Source organism: Anomalospiza imberbis, unplaced genomic scaffold, assembly GCF_031753505.1.
Source record: "Anomalospiza imberbis isolate Cuckoo-Finch-1a 21T00152 unplaced genomic scaffold, ASM3175350v1 scaffold_75, whole genome shotgun sequence".
NCBI lineage: Eukaryota > Metazoa > Chordata > Aves > Passeriformes > Viduidae > Anomalospiza > Anomalospiza imberbis.
Window position 1 is genome coordinate 208,375 of NW_027100367.1, and position 14,026 is coordinate 222,400.

Here is a 14,026-nt window from a genome sequence, read left to right on the forward strand (position 1 = left end):
CCGGACGGCACCCCCAGGCTTGCTCTCCCAGCTGGGAGCCCTGCACGCTCGCTGCGGCTTCCACAAATTGTCGCCCGTGCTTGTGGATTGGGAGCACTGTCCTCCTCCACGGTGCCAGCTTTTTCTCTTTACAGAGGAGCACATGTACATGAAGGTGAAGAGATTCCTTCTGTCACACCAGTATTTGGACCTGAGCCGGAATACCGGCTTTCCTCCAGCTTTTCTCCAGTTTTGGTTTTGAGGTAAGAGTCCCATTTTAGGCAATCCAGGAATTCTTCAGAAACGTGTTAAAAGCAGCCGTACAAATACAAGGAAACCTCATTCTCCCACAGGCAGTTAATTAGAAGCACCTTTCTTATGTTTCGTATTGCAATTAAAAATGTCAATTCTCTGGGGTTTTTGTTGCTTTCTCCGTACTAAGGCGCAATGAGCTGTGCTGTGTATGCTCTGTGAGCACAAGCAAAGACTGTTCTGCCCCGGCTAGCTGCAATTCCTCTTTGAGTTCAGATTAGTAACTTTGAGTTCAGATTAGTAACTTTGAGTTCAACGGAAGTGTTTTAGAAACAGCAACTTCTAAAACTCCATTTCCACTGCATGTTTGGGCTGCAGACTGACTGTTCCCACGGGACGTCAGCGATTAAATTTGATAGGAATGGAAATGCAGAAGTCCAGAACCAGCTCGGGGAAGCCCTGAGCTGGCAGTCAGAGGGAAGCGGGGTTTTGTTGCTCTTAGGGGCTGGTATTCTTTGGAAATGTCTGAATGTCTGACGGTGGTATTTTTCTTTGTGGCTTCCAGCACAAAGCAGAGCGTGAGTGGATGCTCAGGTTTCCTGGGGAGGGGCTGTGTGGCAAACACTGCTATGAGCTTCACGTCTACCAGAGGATTTTCCGGGTGATTCTTTTCCCTTTTCAGCAGTCCTTTGTGTGACGAGGGCTCCCAGGTAAGAGTTCAAAAAGAGCAGTTCCCAACTACCCCCAAACCACAACAAGCTTGTGGGGCTTCAAGATCTCAAGTACCACAGAGAAAGGAACAGCCGATTCTGCCTTGGTCCTCTTGAAAATCTGTTCCTTGCCGGTTAGGTGTATGTGGGGAGGGGGAAAGAGTTGCTTGTGTCTAAACCAGTCCCATCCTTATGCCCTGAAACTGGAACAGCTTCCTGCCATCAAGGAGCCTCACGTGGGTGCCGTGGTTTTGCTCCTGCAGTCGGGGCCTTTTCTTTTTGGGGTCTCTATTCCCCGGCCAGCACATTTGTTACCTGAACGGTGCTTCAGCAGGAGGGAAACTCACGGGCCAGGAGCTCTCAGGTTTGGGAGCACCCACCCTGGGTATTTCAAGTACCAAAACCTTGGGCAAAGGAGAAAATTGTCTTGCTACTTGAATACTTCTTGTCAGCGCAGCACCTGTGGTGTGAAGCTTTGAAGGGAGAATGTCTTTCCTTCTCTGGACTTGCTGAGAGCAAGTGGTGTTCGTTTTACCTGGGGCGTTGATCAGATACCAGCCAAATTGCTCATTTTAAGTTAGAGAATTAGGTCTTGGCTGTAAAAGAACACGCTGCATTTTCTGTTTCAGAGTCGCATTCTGGAGATATTACAGAGTGCTGCCCGTGTCACCAGAGCTGCCTATGAGCTGCTAGAGGATTGCAGCCTCCTCGCCTGGGTCCTGCACAGCTTAGAGAAAAGGTAACCGGAGGAGGACAGGAGAAATGGGAACAATTTCCCGTCCCCGGTGGAAGAATGACGTGGCTGAGGATGAAAGCAAGGGTGACAGGCAGGGAGGCGGGGGCACCAAGGGCTGCACTGGCAGAACTTGCTGAACGCTGAGGTGTCCCTTGTGGTTTTGAAAACAGAATCAAGACGCTTTCAGGTTGTGGTAGGAGGAGGGGATGATGGGGCTGGGGGGGGGAAGCTTTGTGACTTGGAAACCACTTCCTTAAAAAGCAAAGTGACACCTTGTGCTGGTGTCTTTACCTTTTAAATTTCAAGCACCCTCAGTTCCCATCCTGTCACAGGACCTGCTGCACAGGAAGTGGCACAGTAATGGATTTGAGCTGTCTAGAACATTCTTTCTCCTCCCCTCGCCTCTCTCCCTCACAAAAATAATCTCTTCTGCCACGCCAAGTTCAGGCAAGTGCACCAAAAGTGCACTAGAATATGGTCCCCTGTAGGAGATGGACCAGCTGCTGGTGAGGATCTGCCTTTCAAATGTGGTTTTCTTTTTTTTTTTTTCTTTTTTTTCCCTTTGTTTTTGTTTTGTTTTATTTGGTTTTTCAGGTTTCTGGAGAACAAGGTGATAAATAAAATGATTTCCTTACTCCATACTCTATGGCTAATAAATTTAGGAGACAAGAGAGAAAACAAGAATCAATCCCAGACAGTGCTGTTGAGATGGATATATTATCTATCTACCTGTATATAGATATTTGTAGATATATATTTTTTTTTTTTTTTAATTTTTTTTTCTGTGTAGTGATAATAACGGGATTTTTTTTTGTTAGGATACCTTGCTTTAATGTTTTATATTTTTCTTAAAGTGGTATTTAAAGTTATTAGTTATATTATAATAGTTTATTACATTTATTGGGTAAAGTAACAGTTCCTTGTATTTCATTGGCATCAAGTAATTAATGTTAGTCATTAATTGGTAAGAGTTTATAGTGAATTATTAAGGTACGAATATTGTTTATTCAGGTATGTATTTTTTAATTGTAGGTATTTCCATGTGTTTATATTGGTTTTTATGTTAATGAGTTTGGCTTTTTTTGTTATGAATATCTTAGTATTTTATTAGGGTTTTTTTTTTATTCGTTTACATGTTTGGTATGTGGATTATTTGTTAAGTATGTTTTTTTATATATATATATAAATATATGTTTTGGAATTTAAGTTATAAATATACTTGTTCAGGATTTTTGTAGAGTTCCATGTAAAAAATGAAGTAGGTAGGGGAGATGGAAAGTAATAATTATAGTTATTAATAAAATGAGTCTTTTAGTTTTTAATAATGATTTAAGTTATTTAGTGATGTTTTAAGTTTTGAAAATATGATGGGCTTATTTTTTATTTCTGCGTAATTGATTGATTTCTAAAAACATTTTGTAATGTTTTTGTAAATTGATTTCTTGTGATTTCGTCGATTTGTATACTTTAAAACATGTTTTCTATTTATGATTGTGTGTTAAGAATAAAAACAGTTGTTTTATTTGGCAAAGTAGTATGTTTAAAGATGTTTATATTTGGCAGCAATTTATTTAAAGGTACAGATGTGTTATTGTTTCATTTGGTTAGTTAATAAGTAAGTTTGTTTACTGTGGTTCAAGTGTGAGTTGTAGTTCTTTTAGGTGTTAAAAGAGATGTAGAAACAATAGAATTAGGTTATTAAAAGGTCATACTGTTTTGATAATGAGAAGTCAATTTGTGTTGGAGTCATTGGGTATTTTTGGTTGGTGGTTGGGTGGTTTTTTTTTTCCCTTTGTTTTTGTTTTGTTTTATTTTGTTTTTCAGGTTTCTGGAGAACAAGGTGATAAATAAAATGATTTCCTTACTCCATACTCTATGGCTAATAAATTTAGGAGTCAAGAGAGAAAACAAGAATCAATCCCAGACAGTGCTGTTGAGATGGATATATTATCTATCTACCTGTATATAGATATTTGTAGATATATGTATTTTTTTTTTTTAATTTTTTTTTCTGTGTAGTGATAATAACGGGATTTTTTTTTGTTAGGATACCTTGCTTTAATGTTTTATATTTTTCATAAAGTGTGATTTAAAGTTATTAGTTATATTATAATAGTTTATTACATTTATTGGGTAAAGTAACAGTTCCTTGTATTTCATTGGCATCAAGTAATTAATGTTAGTCATTAATTGGTAAGAGTTTATAGTGAATTATTAAGGTACGAATATTGTTTATTCAGGTATGTATTTTTTAATTGTAGGTATTTCCATGTGTTTATATTGGTTTTTATGTTAATGAGTTTGGCTTTTTTTGTTATGAATATCTTAGTATTTTATTAGGGTTTTTTTTTTATTCGTTTACATGTTTGGTATGTGGATTATTTGTTAAGTATGTTTTTTTATATATATATATAAATATATGTTTTGGAATTTAAGTTATAAATATACTTGTTCAGGATTTTTGTAGAGTTCCATGTAAAAAATGAAGTAGGTAGGGGAGATGGAAAGTAATAATTATAGTTATTAATAAAATGAGTCTTTTAGTTTTTAATAATGATTTAAGTTATTTAGTGATGTTTTAAGTTTTGAAAATATGATGGGCTTATTTTTTATTTCTGCGTAATTGATTGATTTCTAAAAACATTTTGTAATGTTTTTGTAAATTGATTTCTTGTGATTTCGTCGATTTGTATACTTTAAAACATGTTTTCTATTTATGATTGTGTGTTAAGAATAAAAAATTAACAGTTGTTTTATTTGGCAAAGTAGTATGTTTAAAGATGTTTATATTTGGCAGCAATTTATTTAAAGGTACAGATGTGTTATTGTTTCATTTGGTTAGTTAATAAGTAAGCTTGTTTACTGTGGTTCAAGTGTGAGTTGTAGTTCTTTTAGGTGTTAAAAGAGATGTAGAAACAATAGAATTAGGTTATTAAAAGGTCATACTGTTTTGATAATGAGAAGTCAATTTGTGTTGGAGTCATTGGGTATTTTTGGTTGGTGGTTGGGTGGTTTTTTTTTTCCCTTTGTTTTTGTTTTGTTTTATTTTGTTTTTCAGGTTTCTGGAGAACAAGGTGATAAATAAAATGATTTCCTTACTCCATACTCTATGGCTAATAAATTTAGGAGTCAAGAGAGAAAACAAGAATCAATCCCAGACAGTGCTGTTGAGATGGATATATTATCTATCTACCTGTATATAGATATTTGTAGATATATGTATTTTTTTTTTAATTTTTTTTTCTGTGTAGTGATAATAACGGGATTTTTTTTTGTTAGGATACCTTGCTTTAATGTTTTATATTTTTCATAAAGTGTGATTTAAAGTTATTAGTTATATTATAATAGTTTATTACATTTATTGGGTAAAGTAACAGTTCCTTGTATTTCATTGGCATCAAGTAATTAATGTTAGTCATTAATTGGTAAGAGTTTATAGTGAATTATTAAGGTACGAATATTGTTTATTCAGGTATGTATTTTTTAATTGTAGGTATTTCCATGTGTTTATATTGGTTTTTATGTTAATGAGTTTGGCTTTTTTTGTTATGAATATCTTAGTATTTTATTAGGGTTTTTTTTTTATTCGTTTACATGTTTGGTATGTGGATTATTTGTTAAGTATGTTTTTATATATATATATATAAATATATGTTTTGGAATTTAAGTTATAAATATACTTGTTCAGGATTTTTGTAGAGTTCCATGTAAAAAATGAAGTAGGTAGGGGAGATGGAAAGTAATAATTATAGTTATTAATAAAATGAGTCTTTTAGTTTTTAATAATGATTTAAGTTATTTAGTGATGTTTTAAGTTTTGAAAATATGATGGGCTTATTTTTTATTTCTGCGTAATTGATTGATTTCTAAAAACATTTTGTAATGTTTTTGTAAATTGATTTCTTGTGATTTCGTCGATTTGTATACTTTAAAACATGTTTTCTATTTATGATTGTGTGTTAAGAATAAAAACAGTTGTTTTATTTGGCAAAGTAGTATGTTTAAAGATGTTTATATTTGGCAGCAATTTATTTAAAGGTACAGATGTGTTATTGTTTCATTTGGTTAGTTAATAAGTAAGTTTGTTTACTGTGGTTCAAGTGTGAGTTGTAGTTCTTTTAGGTGTTAAAAGAGATGTAGAAACAATAGAATTAGGTTATTAAAAGGTCATACTGTTTTGATAATGAGAAGTCAATTTGTGTTGGAGTCATTGGGTATTTTTGGTTGGTGGTTGGGTGGTTTTTTTTTTCCCTTTGTTTTTGTTTTGTTTTATTTTGTTTTTCAGGTTTCTGGAGAACAAGGTGATAAATAAAATGATTTCCTTACTCCATACTCTATGGCTAATAAATTTAGGAGTCAAGAGAGAAAACAAGAATCAATCCCAGACAGTGCTGTTGAGATGGATATATTATCTATCTACCTGTATATAGATATTTGTAGATATATGTATTTTTTTTTTTTAATTTTTTTTTCTGTGTAGTGATAATAACGGGATTTTTTTTTGTTAGGATACCTTGCTTTAATGTTTTATATTTTTCATAAAGTGTGATTTAAAGTTATTAGTTATATTATAATAGTTTATTACATTTATTGGGTAAAGTAACAGTTCCTTGTATTTCATTGGCATCAAGTAATTAATGTTAGTCATTAATTGGTAAGAGTTTATAGTGAATTATTAAGGTACGAATATTGTTTATTCAGGTATGTATTTTTTAATTGTAGGTATTTCCATGTGTTTATATTGGTTTTTATGTTAATGAGTTTGGCTTTTTTTGTTATGAATATCTTAGTATTTTATTAGGGTTTTTTTTTTATTCGTTTACATGTTTGGTATGTGGATTATTTGTTAAGTATGTTTTTTTATATATATATATAAATATATGTTTTGGAATTTAAGTTATAAATATACTTGTTCAGGATTTTTGTAGAGTTCCATGTAAAAAATGAAGTAGGTAGGGGAGATGGAAAGTAATAATTATAGTTATTAATAAAATGAGTCTTTTAGTTTTTAATAATGATTTAAGTTATTTAGTGATGTTTTAAGTTTTGAAAATATGATGGGCTTATTTTTTATTTCTGCGTAATTGATTGATTTCTAAAAACATTTTGTAATGTTTTTGTAAATTGATTTCTTGTGATTTCGTCGATTTGTATACTTTAAAACATGTTTTCTATTTATGATTGTGTGTTAAGAATAAAAAATTAACAGTTGTTTTATTTGGCAAAGTAGTATGTTTAAAGATATTTATATTTGGCAGCAATTTATTTAAAGGTACAGATGTGTTATTGTTTCATTTGGTTAGTTAATAAGTAAGCTTGTTTACTGTGGTTCAAGTGTGAGTTGTAGTTCTTTTAGGTGTTAAAAGAGATGTAGAAACAATAGAATTAGGTTATTAAAAGGTCATACTGTTTTGATAATGAGAAGTCAATTTGTGTTGGAGTCATTGGGTATTTTTGGTTGGTGGTTGGGTGGTTTTTTTTTTCCCTTTGTTTTTGTTTTGTTTTATTTTGTTTTTCAGGTTTCTGGAGAACAAGGTGATAAATAAAATGATTTCCTTACTCCATACTCTATGGCTAATAAATTTAGGAGTCAAGAGAGAAAACAAGAATCAATCCCAGACAGTGCTGTTGAGATGGATATATTATCTATCTACCTGTATATAGATATTTGTAGATATATGTATTTTTTTTTTAATTTTTTTTTCTGTGTAGTGATAATAACGGGATTTTTTTTTGTTAGGATACCTTGCTTTAATGTTTTATATTTTTCATAAAGTGTGATTTAAAGTTATTAGTTATATTATAATAGTTTATTACATTTATTGGGTAAAGTAACAGTTCCTTGTATTTCATTGGCATCAAGTAATTAATGTTAGTCATTAATTGGTAAGAGTTTATAGTGAATTATTAAGGTACGAATATTGTTTATTCAGGTATGTATTTTTTAATTGTAGGTATTTCCATGTGTTTATATTGGTTTTTATGTTAATGAGTTTGGCTTTTTTTGTTATGAATATCTTAGTATTTTATTAGGGTTTTTTTTTTATTCGTTTACATGTTTGGTATGTGGATTATTTGTTAAGTATGTTTTTATATATATATATATAAATATATGTTTTGGAATTTAAGTTATAAATATACTTGTTCAGGATTTTTGTAGAGTTCCATGTAAAAAATGAAGTAGGTAGGGGAGATGGAAAGTAATAATTATAGTTATTAATAAAATGAGTATTTTAGTTTTTAATAATGATTTAAGTTATTTAGTGATGTTTTAAGTTTTGAAAATATGATGGGCTTATTTTTTATTTCTGCGTAATTGATTGATTTCTAAAAACATTTTGTAATGTTTTTGTAAATTGATTTCTTGTGATTTCGTCGATTTGTATACTTTAAAACATGTTTTCTATTTATGATTGTGTGTTAAGAATAAAAACAGTTGTTTTATTTGGCAAAGTAGTATGTTTAAAGATGTTTATATTTGGCAGCAATTTATTTAAAGGTACAGATGTGTTATTGTTTCATTTGGTTAGTTAATAAGTAAGTTTGTTTACTGTGGTTCAAGTGTGAGTTGTAGTTCTTTTAGGTGTTAAAAGAGATGTAGAAACAATAGAATTAGGTTATTAAAAGGTCATACTGTTTTGATAATGAGAAGTCAATTTGTGTTGGAGTCATTGGGTATTTTTGGTTGGTGGTTGGGTGTTTTTTTTTTTTTGTTTTTTTTTTTTTTAAATGTATTCCTGTTATGTTTGGTCTTGGTAGGGTTAATTGTTTTAAATGGTAGGTTTGATGTTTTGAGGTAACTTCTTTGTGGTTTTGTGTGGTTTTGGGGTTGTTTTGTAACTAAATATTAGACAGGTATTTATTTGTAATGATCTCGGTAATTTTACTTTTGGTGGTTGAACTGTCATTTGGGGTATGAGTGTCTAAATGCTCTTTGAAGAGTCGACGTCACGTGTAAGTTTTTTGGTTTGCGATTTAGTGTTTGTAAAGGATGAGGTTAGTTGTGAAGAGCTGTACTACCAAGGTGTGTAGAAAATAGGTTTTTAGGATTGGTGGCTGATAAGCAGCGTATTTGGAGGTGTGGTTCTGGTTGGTGTTACTTGTAGGTTTTGTTTTGGTTGTGGAACTATTTCTTTTGGGGGTTTTGTGTGTTTTAAATAAGGTTTGACACAGTGAGTAGGACTCTGGTCCGATTTCTTTTTTGTGGAACCGTAAGTATAAGGTTTTCTTTAGGTGATGCAATTGACGGGACTACCTTCTGGACTACTTACTAAGTCTTGTACTTGACGAGGTTTTTGTAACTCTGATTTTGCAATCCAAGACGAAAAATGAGAAGACGAAGGAGGTAGAGAGAAGTTGTCTCCTTATAGGACAAAAAGGGTTTAACACAGAAACCCTGCATGGTCTAATCTTGCGGTGGGGGGTTGGGGGGGGTGGGTTCCGAGCGACGGCCGGGCCGGGCCGGGCCGGGCCGCCCGCGGGGCTCGGCAGCGGGCGAGCACCGAGCTGTGCGCGCGAAACGGGAGGCGGCGGCGGCGGGGAGCCGAAGGGAGCCGAGCTGAGCCGAAGGGAGCCGAGCCGAGAGGCTCCGAGTTCAGCCGAGCCGAGCCGAGCTGCGCCGAAGAGGCGAATCCAGCCGAGTCTAGCGGCTAAAAGCCGAGGCGAGCCGAGGAGCCGAGTTCAGCCGAAGCGAGCCGAGCTCCGCCGAGCGCGGCATCCCGAGCAGGCCGGGGCGGGCTCGGGCTGCAGCCCGGCGGGCGCTCTGTGAGGCTCCCCCTCTTGTCCCTCTCTCTGCCTCTCCTTCTTCCTTCTTTCTCCCCGTATTCCTGTTCTCTGTCCGCAGACCCCCCCGGCGCGGCGCCCCTGGGCCCTGGCAGGAGTCCCCGCACGGGGCCGGAGGCTCTCGGCGGATCCCCCCGTGCCGGCCAAACGCCGCCCGGCACTGCCGGACCCGGGGCTTTCCCGGCATCGCGCCGAGAGCGGCCCCCGCTCTGTGCCGTGCCGTCCGTGCCGCGTCCCCGCCGTCTCTGCCACTCCCTCTTTCTGCCCCTCGCCTGTGACAGCGAGGCTGGGCAGGAGCTTCAACCCTTCGGGGGGCTTTCTTGTTGCGGCAGAGTCCCTTTCGGGGGGGATGGACACGTGGAGAGGGATTGAAGGAAGTGCTGGGCTGCTCTGCAGGGCAGTTGGACTCGTTCTGTGCCTTCTTTGGGGGCCGGGAAAAGGGGGCGAAGACGCGGGGCTCTGATGTCCTTTGGGGCGCCCCAAGGTCCCTCGGAGAGGGAGGCACACTGCGGTGGAGGAGCAGGTGGGTGGCGAACGAGGGGGGGTCACGCTGGGTGCCGTCCCCCAGAGGGACCCAAAGCTGCCCCAAAATGCACGGGGAGGGGTGTGTGTAGAATACTAAATCCCGTCAAGTGTTTCGTTTTTGTAGCTATTGGTAAGAATAGGAATTTGTCTCTGAATTCATTTGGAAAGAAACCCCGAGCAGCCCCAGGTGTGAGCTGTGAGGATGAGGAGGGGCCGGCTCCTGCCGGGGGCTCTTTTAAGGGGGTTTGCCTCAGCTCACTTTGGCATGGAGCTGCCGGAGAAGAGGAGCTTTTGGGGGGCTCCCGGGGCTGTCCTTGGAAGGACGGTGAGAGCTTGAGACAGCAGAGTCTGGGGGATCACTTGGATACCTGGAGCATTGCTCCAAGGAGGTGCCGAGGGACAAACCTTTGTGCCGGGAAGAAGCAGCAGCCAAACAGGTGAGCCCATGTGTATTTGTAGCGGGGACATTTCTCCTTTCCCTTTTAAATTTCATCTTGCCAATCCCTCCACGGTGCTCCCAGGGAAAAAAAAAAAAAAAAAAAAAAAAAAAAAAGGATTTTGAGGACAAAAGCAATTCAAATTGAAGGTAGCGACTTCTTTTCCATTATTGACCCTGTCTGAACAGGTGGGCAATCCCTCTTCGCTTGTGGTTTTGAGGGTATTGGCTGAAGGCAAACCTGCCTTTTCCAGGGTGTTAGGGGTATCCCAGGGGTGGCAGGGAACCCCTGGGTTCTATTTTAAATGGAAGGGGGAAAATATTGTTGTCGTTTGATGGGTTCGATTTGAGGCTAACCCCCCCCTCCATTTTCATCACCCTTAGGTTTAAATGGAGGGGGCAGCCCTGTTGTCCCTCCTTTTAAAGGGTTTGGCTTGAGGTAAAATCCCCCTTTCCCATCATTTGTCTCGCCGGCCGGGGGTCTATGTAGAAATCACGAACGGGGCGGGACTGCTGAGGAAGGCGTCTCGAGCTGTTTAATTTTCTCGCATCACTCTCATGACATGCTTATGACAGTGGGAAGATGCCAGCAGCTCACATCCCCGCCAGCAGACCAAGAACCTAATGTTAGAATTTACTGGAAAGTTTTTGGACCGGTCACACGAAGCACAAGCATATTGACAGTAGTTCTGTCTAACCCCTGTAAGCACACGTACCTTTGCTTTTTAAAACAATGCTCGCTTATTTCGAGTGCAATACCTGCTTGTAAGCCTTAAAACACAATGCACGGGGCTCCATTCTCAAGCTTAGAACTTCCTAGTGTCTCGCTAGATGTACTTTTCTGTAGCTTAGGGAGTTGTTCTAGAGGGGCGTTAATACACAGACCATTGCTCTAGTTGTAGTTAACTGCTACTTCTTGTATAATTTGTCTGCTGACAAATCTGATGTCTAGTGCTTAGCTCTACCCGCAGTTGTGCTGTTTGTGAGGCCTGCCTTTTTTTTGCAGCTTTCCCCAAACCCTCTGATTTTAAAGATTCCCACAATCTGAGGGATTTCATTTGAGGAAAGCCCCTTCTTTTCTGCTCTTCTAGGGGACGAAATGGAAGGGGAGAACACATTTATTTGCCCTCGAGGAAGTGAGGCGAGCACCTGAGTGTGGCGTCGGTTTCGGGGGTTGAACTGAAGGAAGCTGCAGCTCTCGCAGCGTTTGAAGGGTTGAAATCGGGGTGTGCCGCTGCCTTGGAGGGCGCTTCTTCTGCCCCTGGGCCGGCACCAAAGGTTCTGTGGCGGGCGCTGCTGGCATGGCCCGGGGAGCTGCTGAGGGGGAAGGGGAGTTTGGCGCGGCCGGGCTGCCGCGGGACCGCCAGAGCCGCGCCGCTGCGAGGCGTGCGGAGCCGAGGGGAGCTTTGCCGGGCCGGCGGGCGGGAGAGGCGGCGCGGCGCTGCGCCGGTGCCGGCCGGTGCCGGCCGCTCCGTCCGCTCCGGGCGCGGGGCTCGGGCGCCGCCGGGGCGCCCCGGGCCCGGTGCCGGCCCCGCCGGGCAGAGGGGGCAGCGGGCGGGGGTCTCCCGGCGCGGCGCCGCCTCTGCCTGCCGGAGGAGCCGCCGGAGGAGCCGCTTTCGTGCCGGGAGCGCGGCTTTCAATGTTCCCAAGTTCCTTGATGGGGCGGTTTTGAGGTGGTTTTTAGGAATTGATTGTATCGTTTCGTTTGGTTCGTAGTAGGTGTATGCTAATGGACACGGTGTACTTCTCGAATGTCATGGTTCTTGGTTCAGGTGCTGATGACAAGGGGTTTTTTCGATTGAGCTTTGTTGTTGGATTTTTTTTTTTTTTTGTGGGATTTTGGTTGGGGTTTTTTTTTTGTTTGTTTGGTTGGTTGGTTGGTTGGATAAAAATTATAATTTAAAATTATATTTTTTAAGGTTTACAGTGGTTTTTATGGGTCGTAGCATGAAGTAGAGGGTAGGTTTTTAATTCGGTTGTGGTGACTTTTTTTGCCGTAGAGGCTGTAGTGTTTGTTTTGGTGGGTTTGAGGTAGTGTCCTGTAGTTCATTAGTGAGGTTTTTATAATATTGATGATTGCATTATTGTTTAGTGTATTATAGAGGTTTTATTCATTTGGTTTTTTGATTGTCGTGTATGTTTTATTGTTGCAGAGAATTTGGGAGATATTGTTTACGGTTACACTTATCTTTTGGCTTCGTGTTTATTTCTAGGTAGTATTTTGGTTTTGATGGTTTGAGGCGTTATGGGTTTATTGAGTTAGGAATACTTTTGCTGTTGTTAATTTAAGTTGTTGGGTTTTTGGTTTTTTTTTGTTTTTTTGTAGTTTGATCTATTTGGTTGCAGTTTTTTATTCGTTTTATTTTTGGGAACATGGGTATTTATATGCTAGATTTTTTTAAGGCAGTTATTTTATTTGGGTGGTGATTTGTTTGTTTCTCTGTGGTTTAGATTTTTTTATATCGGTAATGAGTTTGGTGGGTTTTTTTAGTTAATTTTATAGAGTATTGGGTTCTCTTTATGAGTTAGCGTAGAGGTAGAGTTTTGGTTCTATTTTTGGGTTTTAGTAACGTTCAGGGTCTGCTGTAGGGTTTGGAGTTTAGTATGTTAGTTGGGTTTGGTTTTGTTTTTTTTTTTTTTTTTTCTTCTTTTTGGTGGTCTTTGTGATTTGCTGTGTGGGTTTCTATAGGGCTTGAACAAATTTTTGTTTCATTCGTGTGATGTGATAAGAATTGTTAGCGAAAAGAGTGTAGTGTGGGGTTTTTTTGCTGGTAGTTGGTTGGCCGGTGGAGCCGTTCTAGCATTTTTGGACGGCATTGGTGGGAATTGGATGCTGTTTGTATTGGCATTTTAGTTTCAGGAATTGGATTTTAAATGCAAAATTATAACTATAATGAAAGAAAACAAATCCAGAAATATAAAAATGGGAATATAAAATTCCAGTTTTAAATACAAAGAGAATACATATCAAGAGAACATGTAACATAAATAATCTCTTACCACAAGATGTTATAATGTTTGATAGAGAGTGTTTTATATGTTTGTGTAAATACATGTAAACATAGATGATAGCTATAAACTAAATCCATATAAAATATCAACATAAAATGTATCATTAATATGTGTAGATATATAGAAATATAAAGTACAAAAAACCCCCAAAATCATAGAAATCAATACAATACATATAATACTGTGTATGTCTCATAATAACACAGTATAATCCAAATATATTTTATGTCTAAATACAAAATATTTTGTATTTATTGTATATATAAAATTTATTGTAATACAATATACACGCTCTTATAAACGTAAATATCAAAACCATAAATACTGAAATATTCAAATATAGTTTAAAATAAATTTGTTTCATTTAATTTGGTAGTAGGCAGGGTTTTTATTACAAAAATTATAAAATAAAGCTAGAAGTCTATGTATAGAAATACATCATACATACGTTAAGATCTATATAAAAATTAAAAAGTAAGTAAATATATGTATGGGCGTATAGATGACGTAAAATAGAAATAATAATTTATCTATCTTGTTGCATTATTATATAGATTACATCTTTTTAATATAATACGTCAATATACACTCTAA

The 14,026-nt window shown here is 37.7% G+C and overlaps 1 long non-coding RNA gene across 2 annotated transcripts in view; it reads left to right on the forward strand.

The window, feature by feature from the left end:
- Positions 1 to 14,026, forward strand: part of LOC137467683 (uncharacterized) — a 357,035-nt gene that overhangs the window by 69,949 nt on the left and 273,060 nt on the right. The window lies entirely within an intron of this gene.